Raw genomic sequence first — 19,458 nt, 5'->3', positions numbered from 1 at the left:
ACAGATTGGTTGTGCACGCACTGTGTACTGAGTCTTGACATTGTCAAGGGCAATGTAACCACTGACAGATATAACGGCTCCTGGTGGTCTTAGACTCTTATTACATTGTTTTTACCTATTAATTACTGTATATCATAATTCAAGCGCGTGAGAAAAACAAAGAAATGGTCTGAATGAGTGAGGACAGAGGCAAGAGGTCAGGAGGAGGGACTGTAGCAGATAATTGCTGTGGTGGGCTCACACGAAGAACTGTCTGTTTAGACGAGCGATTATTTATGAAAGCCATCCGGCCCCTGGGCCACAGTTGCCACTGGGGGGATAAAAAGTTGGTCATCAGGTCAAGGGCCAAGGGGAGCATGCAGAGAACAGGTGGGCCTACAGGGGCTTCTGGAACTGACTCAGGACAGCCCACACCTGCCCTGACTGTCAATCAACAGCACGAGATAGAAAAAGATCAACCGTACGTGAGAGGCTATATGGAGTGGCGCAGAAGCTCGTGCTGTACTCGTACTGTACCTCTCGTAGGCCTATGTGGTGTTTTGCAAACTTCTAATACTGAAAGAACTTTTGTGGATTTTCCCTTTCTGCCGGTGAGTGTGAAGGGCAATCTGAGTCATCGATGAGCCAGGGTGAAAATCTTTCCCTAAGCTCGTTTTATGCTCAGGGTGGCCTTGTCTTGTTATCTAAGAGAAGCGTGGCTAACCCGACTAACCTGCAGAAGCTGAATAAGAAGTAAAAAGAAAATAGAATTGCGAAGAATTGAGTGATCAACTAACCGTAACATTAAAGAAATTCTTGTTTTCAAACCTTTACAGACATTTCAAGCTGTTAATGTGATTTTGTGTTTGGGGCAAAATAAAATTTATTTGGCAATTTATTTATTTATTTTAAGAGAAAATAAAATGGACAAGAGCAACAGTATATTTTGTTGAACAACATGACAATCGAGACAAAGACAAATCGTTTCCGGTTTAGAAATGTTTGTGTATTTTTTTAAAACATCAGAAGAGCCAAAGAATAAAGATTCCAGTGATAACAGCTTATATAACGCTTATGAAAAAAGTGTCCACTTCCCTATTAAATCTCATAATTATTTCAAATTACTGTTGGGATGTCCCTGGTGGTTCCTTGGGCTACAAAGAGCTTCATTTCTTATTTCTATTCCATGTGTTAGCACTCATCCATCCGTGTATTATCCATCTACTGTATCTACGTTGGACGTCCAGTCCTGGTCACAATAGCGGTTCCCCATGGTTTCGTACAGCCAGTGCCCCCTCTGAAACGGCATCAGCTCTTATAGGGGTCTCCTGAGCAGCTGGATGGGTGGGCAGCAGGTGTGAGCGTGAAGCACAGATCAACTGTTGGACACTGTGACATAAACACACACACACACACATACTGTACTGTATACACACAAACTCTCAAAAGTGAAACCAATCTTTTAATGCTTATTTATGACTGTTAGTTTTTAATTTAATGGATTTTCATTACGTATAGTATCAGCATAAAACGATATAACTAATATCAGAAACTGTGTCTTTTAAATTGGTTGAAAATGTGTTTGAAATAGGTTACAAAATGGTTGCAAATGAGGTTACAAATAAAGCAAAACTCAAGTTTTTTTTAATAGCTCAGATTTCTATGTAAACTTTTACAACCCACAACATGTAGTTTTGTACAACTGTTAATGACGGTACATTCAAGAGCCCTAAGAATGCAAATTGACTGTACTCCCCTAGAGGGCGCTGCTCCATATTTGTGTTGGCCGGATGTAAGTCAGCGTGTGGTGCGGAGACCATGAGGGACTTTGGGACTCTCCAATTGCAGGCAGGCAGACTGGCTGGCACCCCAAGTGTAGCTTCTTCATCCTGGAGACAGCTGTTGTCTCTGTGACGACACTAGCGGCCAATGAGGTTTCGGGTCCGAGCGGGTCTGAGTGGGGTGGGTAGAAAGCCTATGGGTCTGAACATGATCAACTGGTGCAGAATCGGAGGGGGCAGTTGGCAGTAAACACCATTCCAAGCCTGCTGCACACAGGACTGTAACTCTGCGGGACACAAATATACATCTTGACACTTCCTCTCATGAAAATACATTCTATATTTTATTTGTTCTCATCTCTCCAGGAAGTTCATGTCAGCTTCTTTAAATGGAAAGGCTTATCCGTGCTATGTTTGGCATGTGCATATTTTTACATTGAGAATGCTTGACTTGTATTGTTAAATATCTTGACAATTAAAAAAAACTTTAAAATAGATTCTTATGCAGTAACAGTGGCATAAAAAAGTATTATTTTTAGGCGGGTGGCCCTTTCATGGGGGCTGACATGTTAAGATCACATGACCAGCCTGACCATGTTTTAATGCGAGTTGTGTTTTCCACAATGCAAAGGTGTTCTGGGTGGATGCCAGGACATTTGAAGTGGTTTGCAAGGTGGTTGCCTTGTAAGTTTCAACTTACCTCCAACCCATTCAGTCATATTGGACATTTGACCTTTCCCTTAAATACACCCCATATGTATAGGTAAGTTGAAACGTACTAGGCAACCACCTTGGAAGATATGATGGTGCAGACCTGGTGGTGGTCTTGTAGGCCAGGAGCATAGCTTCGAACTTTAAGCAGGCGGCAACAGGGAGCCAGAGTAACCTGATGAAGAGCGGAGTTACTGTGGAAACTGTGCATTTACGTACCGGCCGCCATGGATCAGCTCGGAGTAGAACGATGAAGCAACAAGAACGATTCAGCGCGATGGTGTAAAAGTGCTCAGACACAGGTGACATTTAAACATTCCACACTTCTAAAGTGTGGAACTCAGCATCGACTTTAACCTTAGAGTGTACATTTTTAGAATTCATTTTATAGAAAAAAAAATCGAATTCTTTTAATTTGTTTTTTAAATATTATTATACCACAGAGTTAACCTTAAAAACGCTTTGAAAGAGTTGAAAAAGCTTCCCAGTATGCACCTCATGAAGTCGGTTGAGATAATGCCCAAAGTATGCAAACATGTAAGCTAAGGCCATAGGGTGGCTGCTTATAAAGTAAAATGTTCGACTTAATTATGTGTATCATTTTGTATTTGTAATGTGTAATAAATAATCATTTTAATGGTTCATAAAAATGGGGAAAATATTACAAAGAAAGATATTGATAAACGTGTCTAAACATTATACACAGTGGCGGCTGGTGAAAAATATTCTCGGTGGGGCTGTGCCATACTTTTTTTGTTTCCGTAACCATCGCAATAATATTTAACACAAACTGCAGGACAGCAGTGCTCAGTGAAATAGTCAGTAATTATTTAATGCCAATATTAAAAAGTTGAGGCATTCGTACACAAAAACATAAACATCATGATGCACAAACACAAGCCTTTTATTTGCATTTAAACTGAACTTGTAAACAATTGACTATTTCTACATATAAGTAACATCTTTTGGAAAGGCTGTTGGTGCCATTGGTAGTAAATAGGCAACACAATATGCATGCTGTCAGAACAGAGTGGAAAGTGGACAATAACATTAAATTATTATAAAGTTTATAGGAATTCTTACGCTGTATAAAGGATGTATAATATAGAAATGGATATCAAGTGGCTGAACTCAAACCTTTGACTGGAAGAATTGCATAAAGTATTTTATGATCAAACTAAATGTAACTAATTGTTAATGTGCTCCAGAACTGCAACAATTAATTGATACAAAACATATAAACATATATTGCACGGAAAGCAAAATAAAGCATTAGCATGGGTGCACCCAGCTAGCCAAGCCTTCCTGGTGTACCAGCTACGGGAGAAGCCGCGCATATACTGCTTCCCTTTTTCGCTAGCCTGCTGTTTGATTGAGAGGTCAGGTTGATCTGGGCCCAGCTCTTTCACCCGAACTTTCTCCGACAAAGTTCTCCTCTCAAACGGATCTTGGAGGAGAGATTTCACCGAGTTAGGGTTGGGTCTTGGAGGAGTAACGTCCGCGCTCGCCATTGTCGTTTAGTAAAAATGGCGCCCCTAGAGCCCAGTCCTTATTTTATCAGGGCTTGGGGCGATAAAATGATCGCCCTTCTTGGATTCTATTTAAGAACGCTGATTGGCTAAATTTTATGTCATACATTCATATCTTAAATTAGCAATTGGCTTAACTGCTACATAGACCCGCCTCCTTGGGGCGCTTTCTCTATCGCCCCAGAGCTGATGAAGCGGTCAGACAGGCAGAGGAAAGGTTGCAAATATGATTTTGTATCATATTTTACATGTATTACTGGGTGCATTCCATATTTAAAACACACAAATATTGACATACTGATGTTTTTCTCATTATTATTACTATTTTTGTTTTAATTGTTTTAATTTTTTTTTTTGTGGCTTAAGGGGGGCGGCGCCCTAGCGCCCTCTATTGGCCGGCCGCCACTGATTATACATTTGTTCCAAAAATGGTTTAAATTAAATTATAGCATCCAGTAGGTTTCAAATTAACTGATCTAAATACATTTATATTTTGAAGAAAAATACATTTTCACTTTTGGCAGACAAGTTTATTCAAGAGACTACGATTACCAAACAATAAAGTGATATATGTGACCCTGGACAACAGAGCCGATCCTAGACGTCAGGGGGCCCTTAGCAATCCTTTGTGGGGGGCCTTGTTATTGTTACATTTAAATAAACATAACTGTAAACTATAAGAAATAAAAAGTAAAAAAAAGTTAACATGTAAATACTGTGTTTTTTTACTTACCAAATGAATGATTAACAAAAACAAAACACAATAAATAAAATGTACTCAAGAAAGCTAAGCATACGAAAACACATCAATGATTCTCTAAATGCGATGACACAAAAATTTCATTGTAGCAAAGATCAACAAAGGAATCAAGGAGGCGAACATAAAACAACTTTTAATATAATAAACAAACAAACAAAACAAAACAAAAGTAAAATGCTCCCTCGCGGTCGACTGCCGGCCACACAAACACAAAGTCCAGGCCTGGTCCTCTCTTGCCCTTCCCTGTTGTCGCTCCTCTCTTATGCTTCTGGAGCTCCTCCGTGAGAGATTTGAGACCGTCGCACGCGCAGATGACGCTCGTTATTACTCATGTCACCGGCCTCGCGCCGTTCCCTCACCGCACCCTGGCCCCTCGGGGATCTGTGCTTTACTCCCCCCCCCGGGCCAGTCTCGGCGGCCGCAGCGCCTGGGGGTAAGGACAGTCAACACCAGAGAAAAGGAGATGGAAGCACAAGGAGCGACATAGGCGAGAGAAAATCTTCGGCCCTCCGCCAGATGAGAAGCACTTCCTCCCGGTGCCATGTGATTGTACTGGGTGCTCGGTGGACGGCTCGATCCTCCTCCACCCCCTAGCGGCCAGCGATGGCTCTGGCCCACACTGAACGGTGGCGACTCCTCCACTCCCTCTCGGACGTCAGCCACCCTACCTCGACCCAGCAGAACGGCAGCGAGCTCTCCAACCCAACTCTGCATACTGGCTCCAGCACCACCGCGGTCTTCACTCTTCCGTGCTGCCCGACCTCCTCAGCACCGTAATCCTCTCAGCAGCGAGGGCTCTCCGACAGCATGTCCCTCCTTCCTCTCGGGTTTCAGCACCAATGTAGCAAAGTTCAAGACAAGGAAGGAAGGAGGCGGGAACCAGCGAACATAAAACACACTTTTAATAAAATATACAAACAACCAAACTTACTTAAAATGTCATACAAACACACTAAAACACAACATATAATCCAGGCCTGGTCCTCTTTCGCCCCTCCCTGTGTCGCACCTCTCTTATGCATCCGGATCTCCTCCCTGAGAGATGCGAGACCGGTGCACACACAGCTGACGCTCGTTATCACTCATGTCACCGGCCTCTTGCCGATCCCTCACTGCTCTTGTCCCGCCCTGCTCACCACAGACATATTATCATACTCAAACATACAGTGGATTGCAATGGTGTGCATTACAGATGACACCCGTGAACTTGTACACCTAGATTTGTGACTATAAAACCTTCAAATGCTATTGAAGTGAGAAATGTGTATGTTTAGCCTATGTAACTTTGGAGATGGTCCCTAAATTCAGACTACTGCACGTCCAAGGTCAAACCAACTTTATGCCAGTGGATAAATACTGAATTTGTAAATCTGTATTTGCATAAAATAGTACAAACACTCATGGCTTCTTGTTCTTTTGCTTCCTGTTTTTGTCGTTTTTTCCCGCTATAGAAGAATAGCTCTATAGCCATGGCCATATGAATGGTAAACATGCATCATCACATTACACGCATGTCATCACCTTGCGGCGTAATACGTAAAGTAAAAGCAATGAAATATATTAAGTAATATTAAGTATTAATCCGCAAGTTATAAAAATAGCGCTTGATTACATTATAGCGCAACCTGCGCAGCCAGCGTATAGGGAGGATCAGCTCTGCTGGACAACAAAACCAATCTTAACGGTCAAGTGTAAGAAATTAAGATTTTGACGTCATCTGAAAGCAGAACAAATAAGCTTTCCATTGCTGTATGGTTTGGTATGATAATATTTGGCCAAGGTACAACTATTTGAAAATCTGGAATCTGAGGGTGCAAAAATCTAAATATTAAGAAAATGGCCTTTAAAGTGGTCCAAAGGAAGTCCTTAGCATATCATATTACTAACAAAAGTAAAGTTTTTAGATATTTACGGTATAGAAAATGTTCAAAATATTTTATCGAACATAACCTTTACTTATCAACCTAATGATTGTGGGCATAAAAGAAAAATCTATCATTTTGACCCATACAATGTATTTTTGGCTATTACTAAATATGTGACATTAAACACGTTTAGAGAACTTCCTGCGTTTTAGGAGCACAAATGAATCAAATCGGTGACATTCGAGAGATTTCCAGGCCCCCTCACAGACATCATGGTGTCAGTTGTTGTCAAGGTCCATTGTTAAATTGGCCCATCCGCTCATAGTGGCTTAGTTGAATTCGTTTGAAGCGAGGAGAATGCTTTATGTGCGAAAAACAAAGCAAAATACCGACTTGAATCGATATATTCTGGTCAATGTATAGCGTTCACGAGCACAATTCTTTGTCTTCTTCTTGGACGAGAGCACTTTCGCGTTGTGAGTCAGCATGCCGGTGTCCAAAAGGGGCAAACCCCATGCGGCATTCGGCGCACTAACCCAATACGCATGCCTCTAAGGTCTCATGTCCAAGAAGAAGACATTTATTTGGCCGACTTACAAAGCATTACACAATACATTTTTGTCTAAGTATGCAAAAGCCATGGGACAACTGAGCTACAGGAAAGCTTTGATCTTTGAGTAAAAAAAGAGCAGTCAGTATACACAGCTGCAGTTTTAAAGTTGAAATAGTGCTGTGTGGCATACTGTGAAAAAAAATCTATATTTGGCAACTAACGTGGTTCATGTAATTTATAATTATCTGTCAATTCAGTGTTTCGTTTGGGATAAGGTTAAGATCGTGTGTATATTGCAAATTGATTTAATGGTTATCAAGTAAATACACAAAATTATAAGATTAAATCATCCACAAGGGCTGTGTGATGCAAGGTTTATTTGTTTTTGTGACATTCCTACATCTCAAACACATCTACAACTAATAGAGATGAGTGTGTTGGATAAAAAGTGTGCGTGCCAATAATCAAACACCGACAATTGTATTGGGGCACAGGGGGATCCCCACATAAGATTCTGCTTAGGGCCCCATAAAGGCTTGGGTGAGCTCTGGTCAGCTGTCATGTGTAAACCTAGAAAAATGTCAACTTGTCAGTTTTGCAAACGTACAAATCCTTGTCAGTTGATGTTTTATAAATAAAACTGTCAAGTCGTCATTTGTCAAGTTTTACACAAATTGTCTGTTGACAACGTTTACAAACAAAATCTATTTGTAAAGTTGTCAAATAAGTGATAAATCATCCGACAACAGCTCTTTTAGCAATATGAAGTCCACAGGTTGATTCCATCAGGTGGAATAATGAAGGGAACAGATCGAGTCTATGTTGAACCCGCACCTGCCTGAAAAATAACAGCAGCGTTCTCCCGCACTCCTCAAGCTTACTGATGCAGTCCACAGACGCCACCCAACACAAGTGTCTTTACTACCTCTCTCTCTCTTTCTCTCTCTCTCTCTCTCTCTCTAGCTCACTGGACTCTTTGTTTCATGGTAAGGCGTGTACAGCGCTCACTCTGATTCCCGTGACTATAACAGCAGCTGGTCGAGGATTACTGCCTCTGAAACTTCATAAATCTCATCACTGTAGAGTTTACAGTCTGTAGCTCTCGAAAAATAACAATATTTGTAATGATTGTCCTCTGAAATGTGTCAGAGGTGTAGAGGGGATTTTGTGAAGCCTTCAGTAGATAATACACTGTATGCTGTACAGACATACGGATTATGAGAAATAGTAATGATCAATGGTTAAGCGAAACATTTATAGTAATATAGATTATTATGGACAAAAATGGCTGCAGAATTAGACTGTTAAAGAAAAATTCAGCTATAAAGACAAATGAAAATAATCTAATTTAATGTGAATTTAAATGAAATTAATCGAGCTGGTCTTTAAGTTTATACCCAACAGTCTCGCGGAAGTTTGTGATATAGTCATGAAATTAAATCTATTAATTCATGTTTCCTGACACGAATTTCCCCCTTCTGTCATGTCAGTCAGCACGACTCTCAGTCGAATGTATTTTAATACTCTGTATTTTCTATATGTGTAAATATTTATCAACGCAATCTGATGGGAATTCACACCTATTTTACAAGGTGGCTCATTTGTGTGAATTCCAATTTCCTACGATCACATTGGTATGTTTTATTATGCTTTGACTTTCCCCTGCGACTTTAGGTTTAGGGGTGGGGTTAGGGGAGCCATTTATCGTCGTTTTGCCACCTCGTGTTTTTAGCTAAATTTGCCTTTGCGGCTTTGATTTTAGGGTTTGTGGTGAAGTAAGGTGTTGGTTAGCCACATCCTAAAATGTGTATTCTTTTGATATTAGGTTACAAATCTATAAATGAAAATACACACGCAGTCTGTGTAATGAAAGTCAAGGTGAGTGAGGCGAAAAAAGAGAGAAATTCGAGTCCACCGACACGACCCAAAAGATTCAATTTCGTGACTATATCACAAACTGCCGTGAGACTGGGTTGTTATACAATGGTCTGTTTGAATACTCGATTCTGATTGGCTGGAAGGTGTGCATTAAAAACATTTAATGCACAGGTAGTTCCAGTCGGTTTGATCAATGTTCTACATTAGCAGGCAGAAATATCTGTTATTTTCCCCTGTCTGATCAAAAATCACACTGTAAACATCAAAAGCAGCATTAACCTGGAAAATGACCATTGTATAAGCGGGATAATCCACGGGTAGCCATGCATTAAAGTATTTAAATGCAGTTCTTGGCCTCCACGTTGTGCAATAAAATCCTTTCATGCACGGCTAGCCGTGGATTATTCCTTCCATGTAACTTGAACATTTACATTGTAATTTACAATTGAAGAGTTTGTTTGCAAAAACAAATGTCAAAAATCATGTTTGTTTATTGTGCAGTAATATCAAACAAACTGCAGTTGGGTTGAGTGTAACAAAAAAAAATACAACCAACACAATATAAACATAAAAGATCATTAAAAACAGTTAGTTGGTTTTGAAAATAAACTTAATTTTTTTTTTTTTTATTTAAACAAAAATTTTTATTTTTGTATTTATTTAAACAATGATTTATAGCAATTTTCAATTATTCATTGACCTTAAAGTTGTTATTAATATTTATTAACCAGCTCAGTTATATTTACTTTAAGAACTTTTGGATTCTGTTATTTTTACATTATACTTTAAAATGAACAATAACACAAATAATGCGCGTTAAAATTAAAATCCTATATATAAACAGTAGTTATATACTGTATACCACGGAGGATATAAAATCTAAATAATAATTTCTATCTATAGATGATCTCTATGGTCAACCCGACTCAAATCCAGAATAAATAACATCTTAAACAGATCAAAATAAATGCCCTTACACGTGCATTCATGTCTATCAAGTTTAGTTGGTTTTTCTTGCAAAGCCAACAAGTGGAAAATCCCCTAAATGACAAGTGACTAATCAGAGCTCACTTTCACAGACCCTAAAAGTGCCTGATTGGGGTCATTTACAAACAGGCAGAGGAGGGGGTCTAGCGTGGGAACACATCCTAATGTTAGAATCAGGTGTAGGCTGGGCTCTCTAATGACCCGAGCATGGACAGCACTGAGAACATCAACTCTGCTGTTGTCAGGGGAAAGAAAAGTGACTGACCATGTGACAGGAAACAGAGTGCATGACATCTGTCACCTGTACACCTTCTGAGGAAGTGACCTGCCACCTCTTACGCACCCACAGGACAAGTTCCTTTTTGTGGAGGTCGTCTTTAACTCATTATTTCGACAGCAGGAGAGGCAATGATGATCTGTGAGCGGTTAGGTGGGCTTTTGATCTCCACAGTCTTTGTTTAAGGGCAGAGGAAGGCCAGTGAAAATCTGAAGGCCAATAACTCGAGTTTTGAAGATTCAGAAAATTATAGATACGATAATGTGATAATAATCTGATAATGCTTTCGAATAGCTTATTTTCTAATTTAAAATTAAAACAATTTCGAGGTTGTAAAAAAGGTTCCTGGTGTGTTAGTAAATTAAAAGTCATTTACTGATAAAAGGAATAGATTGATTTTGGATAAAAGTGTCTGACAAAGGCATCAATTTTAATGTAACAAGCCTGTCGTCTTTCAAAAAACACCCTGTAGGTTATTATGTAGGTTATTTTTAAAAATCATTTCAATGTACTATTTAAAATGTTTACATTATAATACAATATGAGTCCTCACATATTTTGTTACGATACAGCAAGTTACCACTGGCACTGGCAAAGCCACTTAACCATGTCAATGTGGTGTTTTGTTAAAGTGATAGTTCAACTAAAAATACAAATTCTCTCATCATTTACTCACCATCTTGTCATTTCTAACCTGTATGACTTTCTATCTTCCGCAGAACAAAAAAGAAGATATTTTGAAAAAAGTTGCTAACCCAACAACACTGGACACAAAACCAATGCAAGTGAATGGGGTCCAGTTAACAACGTTCTTCAAAATATCTTCTTTTTTGTTCTGCGGAAGATAGAAAGTCATACAGGTTTGAAATGACAAGAGGGTGACACAGCATATTTATTTTTTTGCCAAACTATTATTTTAACAACACCAGACGTATAAAAATATCAAGAACTATTTATTACCGGGAAATTGCTATTAAACAGCCTGTCGTGCCATTACGCTTTATTTAGCAACAACATTTTATTATGCACTACATGTTGTTTTTTCTCTATTGCAAAACAAAAACTAGCTGGATCAGATGAGGTTCGACTCGCATCCGACACACCCTGAAAATGCTTCTCTTGCCTTCATCTTCTAATAGCATATTTGTTTATATTTCCGGGGTAAATCCCTGTTTCATTTGCAAGAGGTCGCGGCGTCTATTTTCTTTCTTGCCGCATGTGTTTCTGATGATCTGTGTGATTAGCTCACTGTCAGTGTTGACAGGCCTATGACAAAATCTGTCATTATACAGCCAATACAGAGGTTTCAAAGTACACAGCGGTACAGGAACACTTCAAAACTGCCCCAAGTGTTCTGCTGCCAGCATCACGCAAAGTGTTCATGTTTATCGCTCGTCCATTAAGGGAGAAATCCGGGAAATTTGAAACTAATGATGCTGGAAGGTTGACCTTATGAAGGTTAACATCCAAAACTACACTAGTAATAGTAATACCACTTTTAGCCATGTTTTGCTATTTATTTACTTTCAGTTGTTTAAAGGTCCAATGTGTAATTTGTGGAGGATCTACTGACAGAAATGCAATATAATATAACTATGTGTTTAGAGGTGTATAAAGACCTTACATAATGAAGCGTTATGTTTTTATCACCTTAGAATGAGAGATTTCTATCTACATATACCTCGGGTCCCCTTACATAGAATTCTCCATTTTGTTTCTACAGTAGCCCCACACGGACAAACTAATCTTCAGAGCGCGTTTCGAAAATACATGATCTCCTTCGGCAAAGAAGTGAAAACGTAACGAGATCTTTGTCCTTTGTCAGCCTCCGTAGTGCTTCCAAAGGGAGGGGTGAGCCGTCGATTGCAATTCGCAACCTCACAGTTAGATGTCTCTCACTGGACCTTTAACTATCTAAATCTTACAGATAAAATATGCCTTTAAAGTCCAGTCTCTCACGTACCCACCTTTTCCAAAAGCAAAACTGATCTCATGTCAGTGTGAAGGGTAATGTAAATGCGATCATGCAGAGGTGCTGAAAATGCCATAGTTTTGGCTTTACTATACCACCCACACTATAACTTACTAGCATGTCAAGATCTAAAAGGCCAAAACTTGAACCAGAACATTTTAAAGCTGCGCTTTTAATGTGTCTCATCGCAATTCTATACACTTACTTTACAATGCTATTCTTGAACATCAAAGGAAATATCATGGGGTACATGAGGACATATATTATTCTGTTTCAAAACATTATCAGATATGTTAACGTTTTAGAGACATTATTTTTATCTTTATTTTGGAAAGGTTTATGACAGCTGAAACATAACAAATAGTGTGCAGGAACAGGTCTACACCGCTCCAATTGTATTATTAAAGGAGTATTCCGTCTAAATAATAAAACATACTGTCATCATTTATTTACCCTCATTGCTGAACACAAAAGAAGGTATTTGTGGAAATGTTTCAGTGGTTTTGGGTCGATGGAAGTCAATGGGGCTCAATGTTGTTCGGTTACCAAGATTCTTCAAAATATCTTCTTTTGTGTTCTCTAGCAGAGAGAACGTCTTACAGGTCTGGGATGACATGATCCTGAATAAATGATGGTGAATTTAAATTTTTGGGTGAACTATCCCGCCAACAAACACCAACATTCTACATACAAATCTTCTTTTTTAAGGGTTGCTAGGGTGTCACAGATGGTTGCTGGAGCGTTGTTCATGGGTCTTATAACTTCCTAGTCAGAGGGTCATTTGTCAGTATTAACACGGATCATGTCAAGAATCAGCCACAGACATCAGGGATAGCACACAACAGTTGAGTAAATAGTGTCTGGAATCGTCTCGGCGTATCCATTTCAACACTTAAACCAGGGAACGACTGAGCGTACTTAAAGGTAAACAGAACAGTAAGAGAAAGGAGCGCTTATGATTTCCAAATATTAAGAAACTTCCATTCCTTTTGCATGTTTTAACATATTCGGTTGCTAACTGCTTGTTAATCCTGTGAAATATTTGTTAACCATTGCCTTTTAAAAATTGCATGGAAATGACACCTTTTGCACATTATTGTAGATACAATTTTACTACTTTACATTATATTTTTTCAACTTGTGCAGATGATTAACTTTTCTATCGCTTCTACAGTAAATATCCCTATACTGTCTTTAGTCTCTGTTGTGTCGCAACAAGCCATCAAATGCTGAATGTCCGGACCTAGATCCTGAACTCAACCTTTATTCAAGACCTTTTCATCTTCATGAAGTCTTCGGTTGTCTGAACTTGAACTTGATGATTCAAGTGTATTTGCAAGCAGATTACATATATTGCAGGGCCTCAATCTCTCTCTGGTTCCATCCCGGGAGCGTGACCCCTCTCTGACGCCCTGATCCCGCCTCTCAGCGGCTTTCTCAGCTGCTGATATCTGCATTATGAGAGAATGCCTCCACCGTGGTCTTATTTTGGCACATCACTATCAATCAAACTCCTGGATGAGGAGGCCAACTTGACCCTGATGCCCCGGGTAACCTGAGGCTAAGTGAACAGAAATATTTTATGTTTTTCATGCCAACTAGACCAAAGAGTGTCTTGAAATAAACTAGGTGCTGGAATGGATGAGTTGGGAAGTTCACTGAGTACTTCTTTAGGGCCCATAAAACAGAATTTACACTTATAACTCCCGTAAAAAAACATCATAAATCAACATTGAATGTGGATTTAAATGTATTTTGTGCCATTTTTTGCTACCAGCTTCACCAAACTAACTTTCCTGTCTGCCATTGGTCGGAGATAGCCTCTCCTCCACATTTAAGATATTTGTAAGAATGTCAGTAACCAAACAGATCTCATAGTATTTATTTTCCCTACTATCATAGTAAATGGGGGATGAGATTGGTTTGGTTACTGAAATTCTTACAAATATCTTCCTTTGTGTTTACCAGAACAAAGTCATTTATAAAGGTTTGGAACAACTCAAGGGTGAGTAAATGATGACAGAATCTAGATTTTTGGGTGAACTATAACCCTTGTATTAAATCCGTTACTGTAATTATATATAAAATGACACAAATCACCTTTAAATCACATTTCAAAAAGTATTTTGTGGTTTGGCCGCACAGATTTTCATTTCAGAAACAATTGCACACCTGTTGAGAGACAAAATATGCATTGCTTGGGTTTCTGTGTCATTCTAAGCAAAAACCTGAACCAATTTCACACATCGGCCCAAGGATTATCAACATACCAGGATCTCAACCACAAGCAATAAGGGTTTGGACTTCATCACACAATACCAGACTCGTGGGACTTATTCATAATATGTTTTGTGCCACAGAAGGTAAAAGGTTTTTCACACTTTCCCTCCAAGTGTTGAAAGTGTCCTGCTTTAAATGGAGTAGCCAGACGGAGCGCTTAAATTAGGTTTTCAACAACCTTTCCTGCGTCTTCACCTCTTGGGTCCTCACTGTTGATAGCTAAGACGATCTTTAGCTTTTTGTTTTGAACTGGATCGACTCAGATTGATGTCTTGGAGAAAGTCACTAGTTAATTAGAGAGAAGGCTGCGTAATGTCACGGCGCACAGGGGCCGCACTGAGTGAAGGCTTTAAAGTTAAAAAGAAAAAAACACAAATATAGTTTTTTTCACATGCTATATGATCAATTTATATTTCAGCTGGAACCGTGTTGGTACATTGCGTTATATTGTACTGGTCCACCCCATGGTATTCAACATATAACTTAACATAACTATAGTGTTATGAACCATTTTGCTAAACTATTTATCTCTGTTTGTACAAAATAATCTGACTTCGACACTGCTGCCCTCAACTCTGTTATGCATATTTTCCAAAGAAAACAATGTACAGTAACACTTCTTTTTCATTTGTGAATTGGAAAAATATGTTTATCAATAACTAAAGGCTAATAATAAGTCAAACACTAACCATTAGATAGTGACATCCTTAATGTAGGCAACATTTACAACCCCGTCACTTTCAACCCTGTTATTATGTTGATAAAATCACACAAATCAGACTAACACCATGTCTACACGAGACGCGAGTGGCGCGATGCACCGATTTAAATTAAAAATGATAATGGGTTCAGATGGGTTCTGTTGTCTGTAGTCGTGTGGTGCCGCGTCACGTCCGGCGTAGACACAGTGCTAGGCTGCAAAAATCTAAAACTATGAACAAAGCTTATATAATATTTAGCTTAATGTCCTAAGCGATTTTCTGAACGTTTGGTATACGTAAAATGTCCATTAATTTGAAACCCATCTTTGCAATTATTTTAATGACATTTTATACACTGTGGCAGTATTACATTCATTGTCCTGCAAAATAAAAATGATTGCGTGTGGCAATTCTTTAAACAATTTCTATCATGTCAGGAATCAATGTAAACTATCCAAGAGCGCACAGTAATGCACTGTATGAGCGTCATAGATCTATTTTGGGAAAGACTGCATGAACTAACTACACATATATTCCAGAGGGTGTTATGTAATGTTCTTTGAAGGTCAACTAAATAACTGTTCAGTTTGTTCATGGTTCAACTTCAGCTCTGATGAATTTACAGGGGTCTTATAGCCCCCGTTCTGCAGACTCGACCTGCAATACATGGAAATAAATGATACCTCAAATCCACTTAATCGAGATATAATCAGTCTTGGTAACACTTTAGATTACGGCCCGCAATGTGCTGAATAATTCAACAGAATTACTCATTGCAACAGTAATGTACCTCTACAATACATATCTGTAGATAAAGGGGAACAATATGCAACGTTTGGGGAAATAATTTTTTTTTATATACTGTATTTAAAACAAGGCGGTAACTATTTTAATATTACATGATATGCGTGACCTGCAGTATGCTATACAACTATCTTAGCTTGAACATATACATTTTGCAATCACAATGTACCCATAAATAAGTACGGGGTTCTTATCGCGATCTTTTTAAAGATTGGACTTTAAAATCTGTAAACTGAGCTATGAAAGAGAAGACTTTGCGGTGAAGACCATCTAAAACCACTCATCTTAAGTCAGGGGCCTCGATTGAGGCCCAGCTCCTGTCTGCAGACTCCTGGTAACTGAAACTACAGCACAGTTGGACAACACAGCATGATAATTGGAGAATTACAGCTGTTAGTCACACAAAATACACTGCAGTTGTAGGTCGGGGACCTGGAGGTCGAGGCACAGGAAGCCAAAGTGTAATTTAGAGGCAGCTAGTGCCAATTTCATACCCACAACCCCCTCCACCAACTCCACCTGTTAACTACACCCTTGTCAGAGAAAGACTAAACACTATCAATGAATAATTAATAACAATTCGTTTTCACTATCCTGGCATGTCTCTCGTCATTTCTATTGAGATTAATGAGACCGGGTCCTGTCTGATGTATGCTATGAAAGAAACATTTAATGGGCCACATAAGCTTAAGCTGATCCCTTAGCGCTTAAGCTCCAAATGCCAGAGAGATTTTTTTTAGTTGATGTTTATCTAGAAAATGTGTTCTTACTGTTGCTCTGACATTCAGTTGTGTTCATACTGTAGTTCAATGTGAATTTGTAAATTAGATTTAAAGTCCCAGTGAAATAAAAAATGACAATTCCTGTGTTTATTGTTCAGAGCTTATCAGTGTGGGTTTTAACATTAATGTGCCCTCTTAATCTTCTTTAATATCTGAAAATGCACATCTAGTGACTATCTAGTGACTGTAAGTAAGGCGGCTTGGCCGGAGCATCCTTTAACTCCTCCCCTTCAACCATCAGTCTGCTGCCAATTCCATTTCAAAATGTTTTTATACATCCAATAAATTTGCAGTGAAAAACACAAGCTACACCCACTTTTTTTCTCATTCTAAATTATATTTCACTTGGAAATTAGTTGAAATACAGAAGTAAATACAATCACAACTAACAGTTCCCAGGGACTTTAACTTTATGTTGTTCTGCAGAGGAGAAGTACAAATTAAATGCAGTTAGCATACATATACATTATTTAAATATACAATATACATTAAGCATACAAATATACAAACTTTAAATATGTCTATATAAAATTAAAACGTTTTTTTAGTTAACAGCTGGACTTCTCTATGCAAATGACTACGAATACTATAGATAAACATATATATGGTGACCGATACAGGATAAATATTCAACCTCATCTCACAGGAATTCGCAACTATTGTTTGAGGTGGCTAACTTGTATGAATGTTTTTGATGTTAATCGTAGGAAAATGTACAATTATTAAAACAAAGTACTAATATGCACAGATAATTTTATATGGATTGCTTTGAATGAGCATTTCTCGATTACTTACCAGCATAGTTAAGAATTTCCTTGAGATTGTGATGAATTATAATTGTTGATATCAATCTATAATCACAATATACTGCATACATTGTTACATCTTTTTTTGTCGCATCTTTTTTTACTTTGACCAGTTTGTCCCGTTTCAGTTTTCTTCCACTAAATGCAAATGAAAAACAATATTTCCATTTTGAATTAGGGAGAAATGAAATATGAAAAATCATTTTGCTTTAAACAAATATCTGTTAATAGTCAATTATATATAACTTTGCATATATAGACAACACATGGCAAAGCGTAACTATTTTTCAATGTGGCTACGATTTTAGCTAATTCATATGATTTCGTACAATCTAATTCGTACATTTCATTACGATCTTCTCGCACCAGTCACATTTGGGTTAGGGTCGGTATTCCTTTTATCTGCTATTCACAACTTAAGAATTCATAAAAATAAGCAACATAGTAAAATAGTAACAAATTCCCATGAGATCAGGTTGATATGGTCAAAGATTATATAACAATATTTCTGAGGAAAGTATTGAAGGCCCTACATACAGGCACACTCTGTATGCACTATTTTTAATAGTTCTATGTTTAATTGCACACTGATGTCAATATTGCGTTGCTATTTCTGTTGCATCACATTTTGAAGATTGGCAAGTTAAAAGTAGGTCCACTTTAAAGGGTTGTAGCCTACTCCTGAATGGCTTTCAAAGTCTTCTTATTTCAAAATTCATGTGCATGTAAGACTACGTGATAAAATGCACTATTTTAACACGTTATTTAAAAAAATATATTTGACCTTAATGATCACGTTTTGTCGCTTTATTTTATATTGAGCATTAAGCTAGTTTGTATGTGTTTTACAGATGGACACTGGTTTTTAGGCCACCTGTTGTGTTTTCCTGTTTCGGAGTAACCTGTCTAGTAAGGTCGATGTGCTTTCTGGTGATCAACAAAGCACAATAGTCCACAGCTCTTATGGGGGTCCTCAAACTTAAAATAATCATTGATCTAAACCATAAATGTTTGTTTTGAAACGTGTATCACAACACCAGTGACTCGTCCGTAAAGAAAAACAGACAAAAACACTCAAAGATAAACAACTGCGCTTGGGGAAACCCCCATTGCTCATATGGAAAGTTAATCTAATGCCACCCTTCTAAAGATCCCCCCTTCCTCACCCTTCCTTCTAAAGACCCCCACTTCTACCCCCTGCAGGGGAAGGCCAGGGTGGGGACAGTCCAACGTGATTAACACCCAGGCGGGAACAGCATGTTGGAACATGTCCCTTCCTGAGCTCGTTCCTGACCGACAGCGCTGTTCCGGGATCAGTTTCTCATGCCGGTTTGTTAATACACAAGACTAAGCAGAGCTGATCTCAGATCAGAGAGGAAGGACCACTTCTTTCTCAGGTCTGTGTTGATGTGATTGGGAAGAGGCTGGAGCTGTATAAGTCTCACAAAACGGGACCTGTCGAAGCTTCTGAGGGTGCCCTAATTAGGGTCAAAGATTTGTTTGAAAAGCAACGCAATGTGGTGGACTAATTCTGAACCAGCTCATGAGAAAGTCAAAGGCTGGAAGTTTCTGAAAGCAACAGAACATTTGATCATTTAAAGACTAACAGTTATAAACAGCGAATTCGGACATCCGAGGTTTCGGAAGGATAACTGTGATATTTATAATACACAATAATTTTTTATTTTATTTCCCAAACACACATTCAGTTCCTAATTTTCGAACTGATTGCAGCAACATAAATAAATGCTAGTTTAGATCAAGCAGTTTACAACACCGTCTGCCAAATACAC

The sequence above is a fragment of the Barbatula barbatula genome, assembly GCF_947034865.1.
Source record: "Barbatula barbatula genome assembly, chromosome: 25".
NCBI classification, from domain to species: domain Eukaryota; kingdom Metazoa; phylum Chordata; class Actinopteri; order Cypriniformes; family Nemacheilidae; genus Barbatula; species Barbatula barbatula.
The sequence above is the reverse complement of the archived record's forward strand: the minus strand, read 5'-3'. Positions refer to the sequence as shown.